Source organism: Triticum aestivum, chromosome 6A (genome assembly GCF_018294505.1).
Source record: "Triticum aestivum cultivar Chinese Spring chromosome 6A, IWGSC CS RefSeq v2.1, whole genome shotgun sequence".
Taxonomy (NCBI): Eukaryota; Viridiplantae; Streptophyta; class Magnoliopsida; order Poales; family Poaceae; genus Triticum; species Triticum aestivum.
In genome coordinates this window covers 179,786,155-179,801,109 of record NC_057809.1, presented here as the reverse complement: position 1 = coordinate 179,801,109, position 14,955 = coordinate 179,786,155, and the positions used below count along the sequence as shown (strand labels likewise).

Genomic DNA, 14,955 nt, shown 5'->3' with positions numbered 1-14,955 from the left:
GGAGCGCTTGATGACCTCGAGCCTGGGACAAGCCCCCACCAGCCGCCACACCAGTCCGAGGTAGCTCCCAGGCAGGGCCTCTCCAGGCCACAGCCGAACTATGAAGCCCTTCAGGGCCTGTTCGGCCGCCTTGTGGAGCTCGACCAGCTGCTTCAGCTGGTCGCTCAAGGGCACAGGGTGTCCGGCCTCAGCGTACTGAGACCAGAACACCTTCTCCGTCGAGCTGCCTTCCTCGGCTCGGTAGAATGCGGCGGCATCGGATACGCTGCGGGGAAGATCTGCGAATGCCCCTGGAGAGCTCCGGATTCGGGTAAGTAACAAGTAGTTTACTTTTATATGTCTGCTTTGCATAGAGAATGCCTTACCCGCCGCTATCTTTTTCACCGCATCCAATTCCTGGAGGGCCTTCTGGGCTTCGGCCTTGGCAGACTTGGCAGTTTTAAGGGCCGCAGCAAGCTCGGACGCTCGCATCTTCGAGTCAAGCTCCAAACTCTCATGTTTTTTCATGAGAGCCTGAAGCTCTTGCTGCACCTCGCCGACCTGCGCCTCAAATTTCTCCCGCTCGGTGCGCTCCGTGGCCGCTTTCTTCACGGCCTCGGACAGCGCCTGCTTGAGGGTCGCCACCTCGGTTGTGGCCCCTACAAATAAGCAGTATACTCCTGTCATTTTTTGCAATTGTGTCTTCTTATAGGCATTTTTTCTATAAGGTATCTCTTACCTTCTTTCTCCTCGAGCTGCCGTTTGGCAAGGCCGAGCTCTTGCTCGGTCCGCTCGAGGCCCTGCTTCAGGGCACCCACCTCCGCAGTCAGTGCGGTGGTGGCCAGCAGCGAAGCCTGCATACGTATATTGACTCCTTTTTAGTTAGACTCCTGCGATATTTAATAGATCCCCTTTCGGCTTTTCTTTCCGAACACCAAACAGAGCATCAGGGGCTACTGTCTATGCGGTAATATTTTTACATATTTTTACTTACCTCGAAGCCTGTTAGAAGGTTAGCACAAGCTTCAGTCAGTCCGCTTTTGGCGGACCGAACCTTCTGGACCACCGTACTCATAATGGTACGGTGCTCCTCGTCGATGGAGGCGCCCTTAAGCACCTCCAGCAGATTGTCCGGCGCCTCCGGTTGGGCGGAGGACGCCGGCTCAATAGGCTTGCTCCTCTTGGCAGGAGTTCGCCTGCCGTGGTCCGGAATCGTTGATGATTCCGGCGCGGTGTCCAGCTTAAAGCCAGACTTGGAGCCCTGGGGGGTCTTGTCCCCTTTACTGCCACCCCTTCAAGGTCTCCACAAAGAAGCCCTCGAGCCATAGGACGTTGGCTATTTTGCCCGCCATGGCACCTCTGCACTCCGCCTGGTTGCCGCACACCACCTTTGGCTTGACGTTGAAGGTCTTGAGCCAGAGGCCGAAATGGGGGCGGATGCAGAGGAAAGCCTCGCACACGACGATAAACGCCGAGATATTGAGGATGAAGTTCGGGGCCAGATCGTAGAAATCTAGGCCATAGTAGAACATGAGCCCGCGGACAAATGGGTGGAGAGGAAAACACAGTCCGTGGAGGAAGTGGGGAAGAAATACTACCCTCTCATGGGGCCTTGGGGTGGGAGAAGCTGCCCTTCCTCAAGAAGCCGGTGCGCGATGTCTTTGGACAGGTATCTGGCCTTCCTTAGCTTTTTGACATGGCCCTCCGTGACGGAGGAGACCATCCATTTGCCTCCCGCTCCGGACATTGTTGGAGAAGGTTGAGGTAGGAAGTGCGGGCTTGGGCGTTGGAGCTTGGGTGCGCAGAAGATGGATAGGCAAAGGAGGAAGAAGGCGTAGGTAAAAAGGTGGATCCTTATCCCCTTATATGAGCAGATGCGACTATGCGTCCCCACCAGCCTAGTAAAACTCGCTTGCCTCCCAAGCGTCGTGATAAATGGCGCGGTTAGGTTACCCACGTCCGTATTGATGAGAATCCCGTAAATGGGGGACACGATCTCTGCTTTGACAAGACGTGCCAAGGAAACCGCCTCGCAAAACACGCTGAGGTGGAAAAGTGAAAATGATTCGAATAAAGGCTTGGCCGTAGTGTGATGTCACGCTGCGGAATACGTCAGCAGATTAGATTTGTGTTAATATTATTCTCTCTGTGGCAATACATGGAAACTTATTTTGTAGAGCCGGACACTACTCTTGGTGTTTACAAACTTTTATGAAGAATTTGGAGGAGGAACCCGCCTTGCAATGCCGAAGACAATCTACGCGCCGGACTCATCGTCATTGAAGCCTGGTTCAGGGGCTACTGAGGGAGTCCTGGATTAGGGGGTGTTCGGGTAGCTGGACTATACCTTCAGCCGGACTCCAGGACTATGAAGATACAAGATTGAAGACTTCGTCCTGTGTCCGGATGGGACTTTCCTTGGCGTGGAAGGCAAGCTTGGCGATGCGGATATTCAAGATCTCCTACCATTGTAACCGACTTTGTGTAACCCTAACCCTCTCCGTAGGACAACTTCATCATACAACAATCATACCATAGGCTAGCTTCTAGGGTTTAGCCTCCTTGATCTCGTGGTAGATCTACTCTTGTACTACCCATATCATCAATATTAATCAAGCAGGACGTAGGGTTTTACCTCCATCAAGAGGGCCCTAACCTGGGTAAAACATCGTGTTCCTTGCCTCCTGTTACCATCCGGCCTAGACGCACAGTTCGGGACCCCCTACCCGAGATCCGCCGGTTTTGACACCGACAGAGAGCAAGCCTCTCACTCGGGGGCTTAGCTGCAGTCCCGAACTCGCCTAAGTTTAAAAAATCCTACCGAGTGGAGAGCAAGTCTCTCACTCGGGGGCTTAGCTGCAGTCCCGAACTCGCCTAAGTTTAAAAAATCCTACCGAGTGGAGAGCAATCCTCCCACTCGGAGGCTTAGCTGCAGTCCCGAACTCGCCTAAGTTTAAAAAAATCCTACCGAGTGGAGAGCAATCCTCCCACTCGGAGGCTTAACTGCATTCCTGAACTCGCCTAAGTTTAAAAAATCCTACTGAGTGTAGAGCAAGCCTCTCACGCGGGGGCTTAGCTGTAGTCACGTACTCACCTAAGTTTAAAAATCCTACCGAGTGAAGAGCAACCCTCTTGCTGGGGGGCTTAGCTGCAGTCCTGTACTCGCCTAAGTTTAAAAATCCTACTAAGTGAAGAGCAACCCTCTCACTTGGGGGCTTAGCTGCAGTCACGTACTCGCCTGAGTTAACACGCTCCATCCTGATCTGCAAGGACGATGAGGTGCAGGTCGACTGTGACCTTATCCTCAGAGCTACGGCACAAGTACAACGTGCGCTCCATCCTGATCCGCAAGGATGACGAGGTGCAGGTCCATTGCGACCTTATCCTGAGAGCTGCGGCACAAGTACAATGCGCGCTCCATCCTGATCCGCAAGGACGACGAGGTGCAGGTTGACTGCTACCTTATCCTCAGAACTGCGGCACAAGTACAATGTGTGCTTCGTCCTGATTCGCAAGGACAACGAGGTGCAGGTCGACTGCGACCTTATCCTCAGAACTGCGGCACAAGTACAATGGGCACTCCATCCTGATCCACAAGGACGACGAGGTGCAGGTCATGGACGACACCAGGTACCCTTGTTCATGGTCCACTCGACTGAGCTGCATCACAGAGTTAGTAACAATTCAGACTGAAGAATCAAGTTCCATTCAGATTCAAGAGATTCAAAAACAAAAAAGTTCAGATAAATCCTACGAGGTTCCGGACCGTAGATTAAAGTATTCGGGCATCAGGCCTGAAGGATTTTTAACGGTTACAAAACCACTCGGCATACCGAGGCAAATTTAATCGCATCATAAAAAGTTTGTTCACTCCACAGGAGGAGGACTGGTAGGCTTGATGAACTCATCCAGGTCGATTCCATCTGCAATTGGAGTACCAGCAGCAATGAAAGTCTCCATGAAAGACTGGAAGACAAGTCTCTTGGCGTTGGCAACCTTGATCACTGCTAACTTCTCTTCTTTGGCCTCCTTGCAATGGACGTGAACAAGAGACAGAGCTACATCAGCACCACATCAAGTAGACGATTTCTTCCATTCCTGCACTCGGCCAGGGATCTCATTGAGTCGAGTCATCAAAGACTCGAGGCCATTTTGGAGCGTCTCCTTTGGCCAAAGTGTCGTGTCGATCCGCGACACTGAACCTTCAGTCAAGCGAGGTAGTCTCTAACACTGGTAAGGCAGGATTCCAGTCGAAGTACGTTCATGATAGTTTCATCCTTGACAGGGGAATTGATGGGGTCCAAGCTTGTCTTGATTCGCCCAGTTTCTTCCTCAAAGTTTTGGCAGAATTCTACAACCACAAAGAGTTAATGAGTCGACGGCTTTATGGTGAATCAACGATAGCAAAACAGGCAGACAAGGAAAGGTACCTTCAAGCATAAGCAATAACTTCTTGGCGAGTGCCCCCAGATAAGCCTCTAGGTCATTTCTCTTACGAGAAATGTCCTCAATCTTGTCGTTCAAAGCTACTTTGTCCTTCTTCAGACGGGTCACTTCTCTATTAGCTTCGGCGAGAGCAGTCTTCAGCTTGGTGTTGTCTTCCTCTAGCGCCCTGACTGAAGCCAGCTTCTTATCAGCGAGTGTTGTTTTCTCCTGAGCCTCCTTCTGCGTTGCGGCAAGATCAAGGTCCTTCTGTACCAGAGCCTGCCTCATTTTCTCTAAAAAAATATACATATACAGCAAACAAGCACTCGGTTCAAAGAGAAGAACGAGGAGATGACTTGAGAGACAACCCAAATCCTACAGTCGACAAGTTTTTACCTTCCATACCAGTTGTTTCGTCTTTGGCCTTTTGCAAGTTCTGCTTAGCCAACTCCAAGTCAAGGTTGACCTGTCTCTACTTCTCCTCGAATTCAGCAAATTTGGAGATGAGTTCACAGGATTTCTAAAGTCAGTAAAAAGATACATCAGGGGACAAAATCAAAGATTATTCGCTTCCGAGTGAAAAAAAAATCTAAGACTATTGCAGAATCAAACATTCAACAGTAGTCTCGGGGACTAAACCCAGTGGGTGCACTTAGCGTGCCCCCACTGGTCCAGGTTCCACTCGACACGGTCCATCCAGACCGAGTGGAAAGAAAAAAAAGAAAGAGGCAACAGCTATTCTGAGACCACAACCGACTGCCCGCAGTCGAGCACGGTCTCGAGGACTACAGCTAGTGGGTGCACTCAGCGTGCCCCCACTAGTTCAGGTTCCACTCGATATGGTCCGCCCAGACCGAGTGGAAGAACTGAAGAACAAGATATTTTTATCAAGACCCCCGCCGAATCACACATTCGATGGCGGTCTTAGGGACTACACCCAGTGGGTGCACTCTGCGTGCCCCCACTAGTCCAAAGTTACAATCGACACAACCTAGTCGACTTAACTAGAAAAACTACTCAGCATAACTTGAAACACCCAGTAGGTGTACAGATGCGAAGTACAGAGTGACAAATGGATGCACAATGAAAAGTTTTCAGGTAGCATATCCTAACAGAACAAGCGTCAAGCTAGGAGATCAGTCGGAAACCAACTAACCTGGACATAAGCTTGGAGGGCTGCACTGGCATCATAGGCAGCTTGGCTAGTCTCGTGCACTATCTTCATCCGCTCCATCATCAGGCCTGCTTGGCGTATAGCTTCCGTAGGAGTGCTTGCCTGGTCCTCCGGAACATGATTGGTGACGAGCAGCGGAGATGGTGGTTCAGTCGCGGCAACTTGAGGATCCGAGGCATGGTGTTGGACAGATGAAACAGGGACTTGTGCAGTCGACGATGAAGGACATTCACTTGACACTGGAACAACAAAAGTAATAGAAGCCCGGTTCAGGTCTCCGGACTGCTGAATCACTGGTTCCGTCGCCGGCGTCGACTGGGACGTCTAGCTAGCCGGTGCCTTCCTGCTCGAAGTCCTGCCCCTCCTTCCCATGGGTCTCTGTGGCACATCTTCATCGTCATCTGGAAGTTCAATAACATTGGGTGGAGCTGCAAAGCAATCAATTGCAAGAGTTCAGTCGACCGTCAAAATGGCTGATAAAGTAAAGACAAGATGACAAGAGTTATATCCGCGTTGGAGGTGACTGCATCTTCCATCTCCTCGTCATCATCATCCCGGTAAATAGAAGTCCGAGAGGCAGCACTGCAAATTTCAGAATTCACTCGGTTAAAATAGGAAAGTGAATTGACCAAAGATCGAGTCATGCAAAAACTAAGAGGTCGCGCACAATAATTACCCAGAAGCAATGGGGACGGCCACTTTAATCTTGGGCAGGGCCTTCCAGGGCTTTGATGGCGCGACTTTGGGCTGCTTTGGAGCTTTCTCAGTCGGCACATGAGAAGTTGTTCGAGTGTGCTTTGAGGTCTGTCCTGTCGATGGAGTCGCTTTGCCACCAACACTTGCTGGGTCCTGCCTCTGCTTGGAGCGTCTTTCCGTGCAAGGTGGAGAGTCGACCTCCTCACCACTGCTCGAGTCTTCACTTTCCTTGTCTCCTCCTCCGTCAGAATGCCAGTCGCCGCTGTCACCTCCGCTCGCCTCTCCCTCCTACTCATGCTCTCCGTTGGGCATCGAATACATCTCAGTGTAGATCTACAAGGCGCAGAGTCAAGTGGATATCAATCGGTTTCAAGAACAAATGCATGTCAGAACAAAAGACACTCGGAAGAAAGGAATCAGACCTTGTCGGGTTTGTTGGTGTTGTCGAGTGGAGGAATCCTCCTAGACCCCCTGGGGTTGTCTTTGTTGCCAGTAATACCTTTCACCCACTGTGCCACCGTCTTCTCGTCAACTTCCTCCAGGTGGATCCGAGTGCTATCTTCAATACCCGAGTACATCCACATTGGATGATCACGAGCTTGGAGTGGCTAGATGCGTCGACTAAGAAACACTTCTAACAAGTCCATGCCAGTCACACCGTCGCGGACAAGTTGGGCTACTCGCTCAACCAACATATTCACCTCAACTTTCTCAGCTGGAGTCACTCTCAAGGGAGAAGGTTTCTCAACTCGTCCTATGGAAAATGGGGGAAGGCCAGTCGACTGACCCGGGGTCGGTTGGTCCTTACAATAGAACCCGGTCGACTGCCACCCTCAGACTGACTCGGGAAGAATCATAGCAGGGAAAGTGCTTTTATTCCTCATCTGGATCCCTAGACCTCCACACATCTGGATCATGTGTGTCCTCTCATCACTCGGATTGGCCTTTTTTATAGACTGAGAACGACAAGTGAAAATGTGTTTGAAGAGACCCCAGTGCGGTCGAAAGCCCAGAAAGTTCTCACACATGGACACGTATGCAGCAAGGTATGTGATGGTGTTGGGACAAAAGTGATGAAGTTGGGCTCCAAAAAAGTTCAGAAAACCCAGGAAGAAAGGATGGGGAGGCAAAGAGAAACCGCGGTCGACGTGGGTCGCAAGAAGGACACACTCACCCTCTTGCGGTCGCGGCTCGGCCTCGTCCTCTGGAAGCCGCCAAGAATCATGGGGAATCAGCCCCCCCTCAGCCAGATCTTCCATATCTTCTCGCTCGATCATCAACCGGATCCAGTCCTCCTGGATCCAGCCGGGCGGCAGGCCAGTTCTCGACGACAACCCTCCCCGGCTTGTCTTCTTCCCTTTCGCCTTCGTTGTCGCCTTCTTCGCATGCTCCAGAGCTGCCGCCTTGTCCTTCCCCATTACGGCGGGTTGAGCTCGGGCTGGGCGGCGACGCCGAGGGCAGAGGCGGATGCAGTGGTGAAGCAGAGGAAGAAGGGGGAAAATGGGGTGCACTATGCAAAGACACCGGCCCGGACGCCTTATATGGCCGTTTTCCCCAAGTTACTGACTTGTGGACCCAGGCAATCCTGTCAAATCCCGCAACAGTCTCGCGCTCGATACGTGGCGGAAAAGGTGGCGGGGGAATCGAGGCACCCCTGCCTAATCCGCCCCGCTTACTGTGGCTCTCTCCGTCCCACGCGCTTCCCCAAATTTCGAATCCCACGAGACCCGGGAATGGCAACGCAGTCGACCGCACCGAAGATTTTATGCCATATCAGCATTCGAAGCTTATCAGCTAAAGTTCACTCGACAACCTTTGAATGGCTCAAGGCGACTGGAAATGAAGTCAGAATTTTTGCATGGTTCACCAATCCAAGTAAAATGCTTCTGAAGCATGAACATTGAGTGGGAACCATCTTCAACTCCATCTCCACTCGGACCCAGAACCATTTGGGGGCTAATGACGATGACATGCATGTATCTAGGGTAGGGCAATAGACCTGATCTAAGCACCCTTTCCAAGGACACTGCCCTACAGTCGAAGACATTCAAAGGACAGTAAAATCTACCGACTAAAATCACCTCAGGATACAACTCACTCGACCATGAGTTCCACTCGGACAACCCAATTCTATTCGACCAGGATATAATCATTCGACCACATAAGAAACCACTCGGAGTACAGAATATCTAAGGTCACTCTGGATGGCAACGGTCAGGCGTTCACTCTGTAGTCTTAAGGATCATTTATATCACTTTAATGCTGACGTTACCAGTAACGTCTCCTCTTTATGTACATTGAACTCTATGTAACGAGGGATGGCTGGGGTCCTGGCGCACTCTATATAAGCCACCCCCTCCTTTGGGACAAGGGTTCACACCCCTTGTAACTTCACGCATAATCCAACCGACTAGCCTCCGGGCACCGAGACGTAGGGCTGTTACTTCCTCCAAGAAGAGCCTGAACTCGTAAATCTTGCGTGCACAACTTCACCGTAGCTAGGATCTTGCCTCCTCATACCTACCCCCCATTCTACTGTCAGACTTAGAACCACGACACTCACCTCGAGGCCCATCTTAGCGTGAAATCAACGCCAAAGAATCCTATAAATAGAGAAACCATCAGGGGTTAACCTAGATCAGAAGTTCCGCCACCGCAAGGCTCTGTAGCCATTGAAAACCAATCTAGACCCCGTTCCGACACTCTGCCAGAGGGAGGAATCATCACCAGTGGCCATCTTCATCATCCCGGCGGCCACCACGATGAGGAGGGAGTAGTCCACCCTCGGGGCTGAGGGTTTGTACCAGTAGCTATGTGTTTAATCTCTCCCTCTCGTGTTGTTGAGATGTCACGATCTTGATATATCATATGGTGTTTTCCCCTCTCTATCTTGTTGTGATGAATTGAGTTTTTCCCCTTGAAATTTTGTTGTTATCAGATTGAATACTTTTATGGATTTGAGAACACTTGATATATGTCTTGCAATTGAATACTCGTGGTGACAATGGGGTATCGTATTGATTCACTTGATATATGTTTTGGCACTCAACTCGCGGAATCCCGAGGTGATGATGACCCACAAGTATAGGGGATCAATTGTAGCTCTTTTCGATAAGTAAGAGTGTCGAACCCAACGAGGAGTAGAAGGAAATAACAAGTAGTTTTCAGTAAGGTGATGTCTGCAAGTGCTGAAATAGTAAGTAGTTGAATAGTTTGATAGCAAGATAATTTGTAACGAGCAAGTAACGATAATTGTAACAAGTATGCAGTAAGGTAGCCCAATCCTTTTGAGGCAAAGGACAGGCCAAAATGGTTTCTTATGATAAGAAAAGCGTTCTTGAGGGTACACGGGAATTTCATGTAGTCACTTTCATCATGTTGGTTTGATTTGTGTTCACTACTTTGATAATTTGATATGTGGGTGGACCGGTGCTTAGGTGTTGTTCTTACTTGAACAAACCTCCTACTTATGATTAACCCTCCCACAAGCATCCGTAACTACGAGAAAAGTATTAAGAATAAATTCTAACCATAGCATTAAACTCTAGGATCCAATCGGTCCCTTACGGAATAGTGCATAAACTGGATTTTAAGTTTCTGTCACTCTCGCAACCCACCATCTCTTTACTACTCCACAATGCATTCCCTTGGATCCAAATATGGTGAAGTGTCATGTAGTCGACGTTCACATGACACCACTAAGGGAATAACAACATACATACTATCAAAATATCAAACACATATCAAATGCACATGATTACTTGCAACATGATTTCTCCCATGACCTCAAGAACAAAGGTAACTACTCACAAATAATAATCGTGCTCAAGATCAGAGGGGTATTAATATGCATAATGGATCTGAACATATAATCTTCCACCAAATAAACCATATAGTAATCTACTACAAGATATAATCAACACTACTAGTCATCCCCTAGCAACAATCTGTAGTTCTAGTAACAAGATTGAATACAAGAGATGAACTAGGGTTTGAGATGAGATAGTGCTGGTGAAGATGTTGATGGAGATTGCCCTCCCCAAGATGGGAGAGTTGTTGGTGATGATGATGACGATGATTTCCCCCTTCGGGAGGGAAGTTCCCCCGACAAAATCGCTCCGCCGGAGGGCAAAAGTGCTCCTGCCCAAGTTCCGTCTCGAGGCGGCAACGCTTCATCCCGAAAGTCCTCCCCTTATTTTTTTTAGATCAAAATGACTTATATACCAGAAGATAGGCACCGGAGGTGGGCCGAGGAGACCACAACCCACCAAGACGCGCCCAGGTGGGTTGTGCCCACCTGGTGGCCCCCTCTGGTGTTTATTGGCTCCAATATTTCTTATATATTCCATAAAAAATCTCCATCAAGTTTCAGCTCATTTGAAGTTGTGCAGAATAGGTGGCCTGGCGTAGCTTTTTCAGGTCCAAATTTCCAGCTGCTGGAATTCTCCTTCTTGGTGTGTTCCTTGCAAATTATGAGAGAGAAAACATCTATCTATTATATATTTAAAATAGAAGACAAATAAACTACCACGTTTATCCACGTATGTTAATATTATTTGCACCGTTAGATTTGAATAATAATGGCTCAAATTATAAGATTTTACGTAACATGCTAACATGTATTTACTAACTTATTGGACTAGCACGTTGTCACGTCTATGCATATGCATATATGATACATGTATACGGAAAGACTCAATCATCCAGGCAGGAATCGCGCAGACAACACGTCAAGGAAAAAAGAATAGTTCGGACAGCCTAGGAAACCTCTCTAATTCCAAACTGTCCAGCTGTAATCACTTAACAGAAGATACATAACCGATGCTCAAAAAAAAGATACATAGCTACACGTTGATCTAATTCCATATCAGGCATATCAATGCCAAAAAAAACAAGGATAACTACAGCCGGAATCTATAGAACTCCACACGGAGACTTGATAGAAGGTAATTCCACATGGAGTCTTCATAAAGAGAAACTCCACATTGATCGGCCAAGGCAACAAATCAGAAAGGCACCCACCCGGAACCCAAATAGTCAAATCCAACCAATTCTGGACAAATTGATGTGTGTAAATCTGCTACCCGATCAGAGCACCACCGAGAAAACTGAAGTCTTCTAGAATCTGCTACCCGGCTAGAGCACCACCAACAAAATCAAAGACTACAGAACAACTCTACTATCCGACTAGAGCACCACCAACAAAATCAAAGATTGTCGGCTCTGTGATGCTAGAAAAATATTAAAAAAAACACCAAAAATCCGATGTGACTGCATCTCAATGCAAGATGAAGTCAGCAAAGGTCTTTTGAGCTACCTCTCACCTGAATCAGGTTCGTAAATATTATGAATTAATTAATTCATTTATCAGAATAAAAGCTGCATAGATAGATGACTAGCAATTTCAGAATCCTTTCACAACCAAAAAAACTATGCTGTTGAAGAAGCTTATTGCTTAAGAACAACAGGACAAACTATAACATTCAAGTGAATGTATAGAGAATGTGGGATTACCTCAATCATACAACAGATCAACAATTTAAAACAAGCAAATGCTAATTATATTTTGTTTTCATTGACATGGCAAAACAGTTCGTGTTACTATGAACATTAGAAGTATCATGCTATCATCTGGAGGAATTTGATACACTTATATTGGTGAAAGAAAATGATAATTATATTTATGCATATAATACTTTTTAAAAGGTCAAAGTAATTCATGTGCACACCTAAGTAATTCAATCTACTAAGAAATAATCATTCATGTACAGACATATTTCAGTATGGGCCCGTACAAAGCTAAGTCCCCTATACAAATTAGGAAAACGTGGGCATGTCCTTTTGAGAAAAAGAGATACACATAAGTAATTCAATCTACTAGGAGTACAAAATCAGATCATCTACACACTTTAAAAATAATGGGCAGGTCCTTCGAGAAAAACAAAAGGCCCGCCAAAATCATTCATTTTACTGGGAAATATACTAAAAAGTCTAGCCGCCAAACACATCCCATGTGTACATCGGTACATGCATGCACTTGCATCTAATTCTAACGGATAGACATCTGGACTTAACGGCCAGAAAAATAGACATTGGTATGAGCCACAGTACAAAAAAACAAGCGCCAACCTATCTAAACGCCGGTTATATTTGAGCCTCTACAAACTATAAAGTCAAAATAAATCATTTATGGTAAAATGTATATATCGATTGATCAAGATTTCGAGTCATGCAAGATAAATATAAATATCTTCTATTATTTATCCAAATGAATCGTGACTCATGTTTATTCACCAATATTACATAACAATTTTACTTGACTAACTCCATATATGCAGGAGAAGAAAGTTTACCAAAATTGATCGAGATGGATAGCAATAAACAAGGAGCGTAGACATATTTTACAGAAGGATAACATTACAACTTACTGGAATGAGGCACAAAAACCAGACACATCAGGTGATGGATCAAACTTCTTCTAAGATATGATATCACCACTTCTTGAGGAAAACGACACTCTCAGACCTGCAGTGCTTTTCTGACAATTGAGTCATATCAGTTATAATGGAATCATATCTGAATTATTTGTCTGTCAACTTCTTCGGGATGATAACTTTAATTTTTTGGGTGATTATTTTAGGATTTTGTTTTTCACAACAATAGGTATAATACTCTATTACACGAAAATATTCAAATGAGCAAATTCCGATTGACACAAACTAACTACGTACAAAGGGAAGTGGAAGGTGTTACTGCGAAAATTGTGGTACATATCTACACCTGGTAAGCATATTCTGCTAATTTGAATGAGAACTTTCATATTATATTTACTCTGCACTAATAACAGTGGTATGTAAAAAATGCTAAGCTTATTGGATGGCAAGATCTGATTAGCACCAAGCAAACCATTTATGTTTACTGAGGTAGAGAAATAATGCTTGACATCGATCAGTATAAGGGGGGCAGTTATTAGATAAGGGTCAAAAGTTAGCACTATGAGAAGCATGTCAAATTGTAATTATTCGAAATACATTCATACATGCACTTTTGTGAGTTTAATGTTCTTGGAAATAACCCTTTTATTCTACAGCCTTTTCGATTGAAGAGAATGATGAGAAAAGCTTCAGTATTAGAGGCATCTCCTACAACACATGTGAATTTGTCGAAAAACAACACATGTGAAAAATATAAAATCTATTGCATGTCAATTAACATATATGGGCCAAATTCAGTTAATACATGCAAGCATTCTTCCTTTGTCTTAAATAGAGCTACTGTTAATATAAATTGCTAATATATGGTAACAACAAATAGAAAGAATGCACCTTTTATCCAACAAATATTGAACACTTTTTGCTATAGGAAACTTCATATAATTTGTACAGGTGTGTTGAAGAGACAATAATCAAAGTTGGGCAGAATGTCAACTAAAAATAATATAGGTTCAATTCCCTAAAATAATGCAAGGCACATCGATGGCAAGTCACATAACTATAAAGTATATCCTAGAACACTACGAAGAACATGGCCGTCGAACCCGACAACACAGCTCTCAGCCAGTGCCACAAATAGGAGAGCAACGCCACTCAGGGAAACGAATCTCTCATTTTCTCCAGTGGCCTCTGCGGCGAGGACGAGACTTGCCCGGTCCCACCCCCTTAAAATCAGGGAGGAGATGATTAGATTAGAAAGAAAAAAGAAAAAAAAACAGCCGTTGGATGAGGTGGAAGAACGGATGGGAGCATGGGAAGGAAGCAGGCAAGCCCGATCCCTGCGGCGACTGCTTTGCCTCGCAGCCTTGCTGCTTTGGGGCACAAAATCCTTCTCTCCAACAGAAAATTTCTACACTGGAAAAGACAGAGAAAGGTCAGGAGACCATAAGCATAAAATCTTCATAAAGAATCCATGCCATTGCTGGAGGTTAGTAGACCAAGATCTGGGAAGGAAGGAGAAGGAGAGGAAGAGGATTGATTACCTGGAGGAGTGCCACCACTCAGGTTCAAGTGGACCCAAATCCATGTCCAACAAATCGACGACGGCAGCGAGCAGCAGGCACGTGTGGTCGAGCTAGACGACGTGCCGCCGCCGGGAGCTTGCAGGCTGCAGCCACCACACTCTACACCAAATCCCACTCCCCCCCCCATCCTCTTTTCTTGGCAGGATCTAGCAACGAATTGTGGATGAATCCTTAGATTAGGTAAGGAACAGAGAGAAATGATTGGGAGAAGAATGAGAATGGGGAAAGGGATGAATCTCTACTACTTCTAATGGAGCACTTAGTTGGTAGTCACGCTTTCAGGGTTTTTTCGTCTCATTTTTCATGGTTTTTTTGTACCTCCTCCCACTTTCGTTAATTTTTTCCGTAAATTTTTTCGTCATCTCCCCCACTTCATCGGTTTATTTTCACGTCACCCTCTCACACAACGAAAGAAATCTGAACAGATCAGAACTTTCCATACTGACGCAAGTTATTTAGTAATATAGAATCAATCGCGAACAATCTCTAAAGATCAAATCTAAATTAATTAACCTTACTTTAAATCACTCAATCACATTAATTAAAAAACAAATATTTTATTTTTAGAAAAATCGCTCAATCGCATTAACCTTATCCTAACTCACGGATGGTAATCAATCTTCAAATAAAGAAAACAATACATCGAGGGAGCAGTAAATAAACT

At 46.2% G+C, this 14,955-nt stretch overlaps 1 long non-coding RNA gene across 1 annotated transcript; it reads right to left on the bottom strand.

Annotated features, from left to right (window-relative positions):
• Positions 1-10,635: 10,635 nt before the first annotated feature.
• Positions 10,636-14,510, bottom strand: LOC123127187 (uncharacterized). Its single transcript, XR_006462172.1, has 3 exons — positions 14,250-14,510; positions 12,703-14,121; positions 10,636-10,736 (listed from the first exon to the last, which is right to left on the bottom strand). It is a non-coding gene; the product is annotated as an uncharacterized lncRNA (long non-coding RNA).
• Positions 14,511-14,955: the final 445 nt, after the last annotated feature.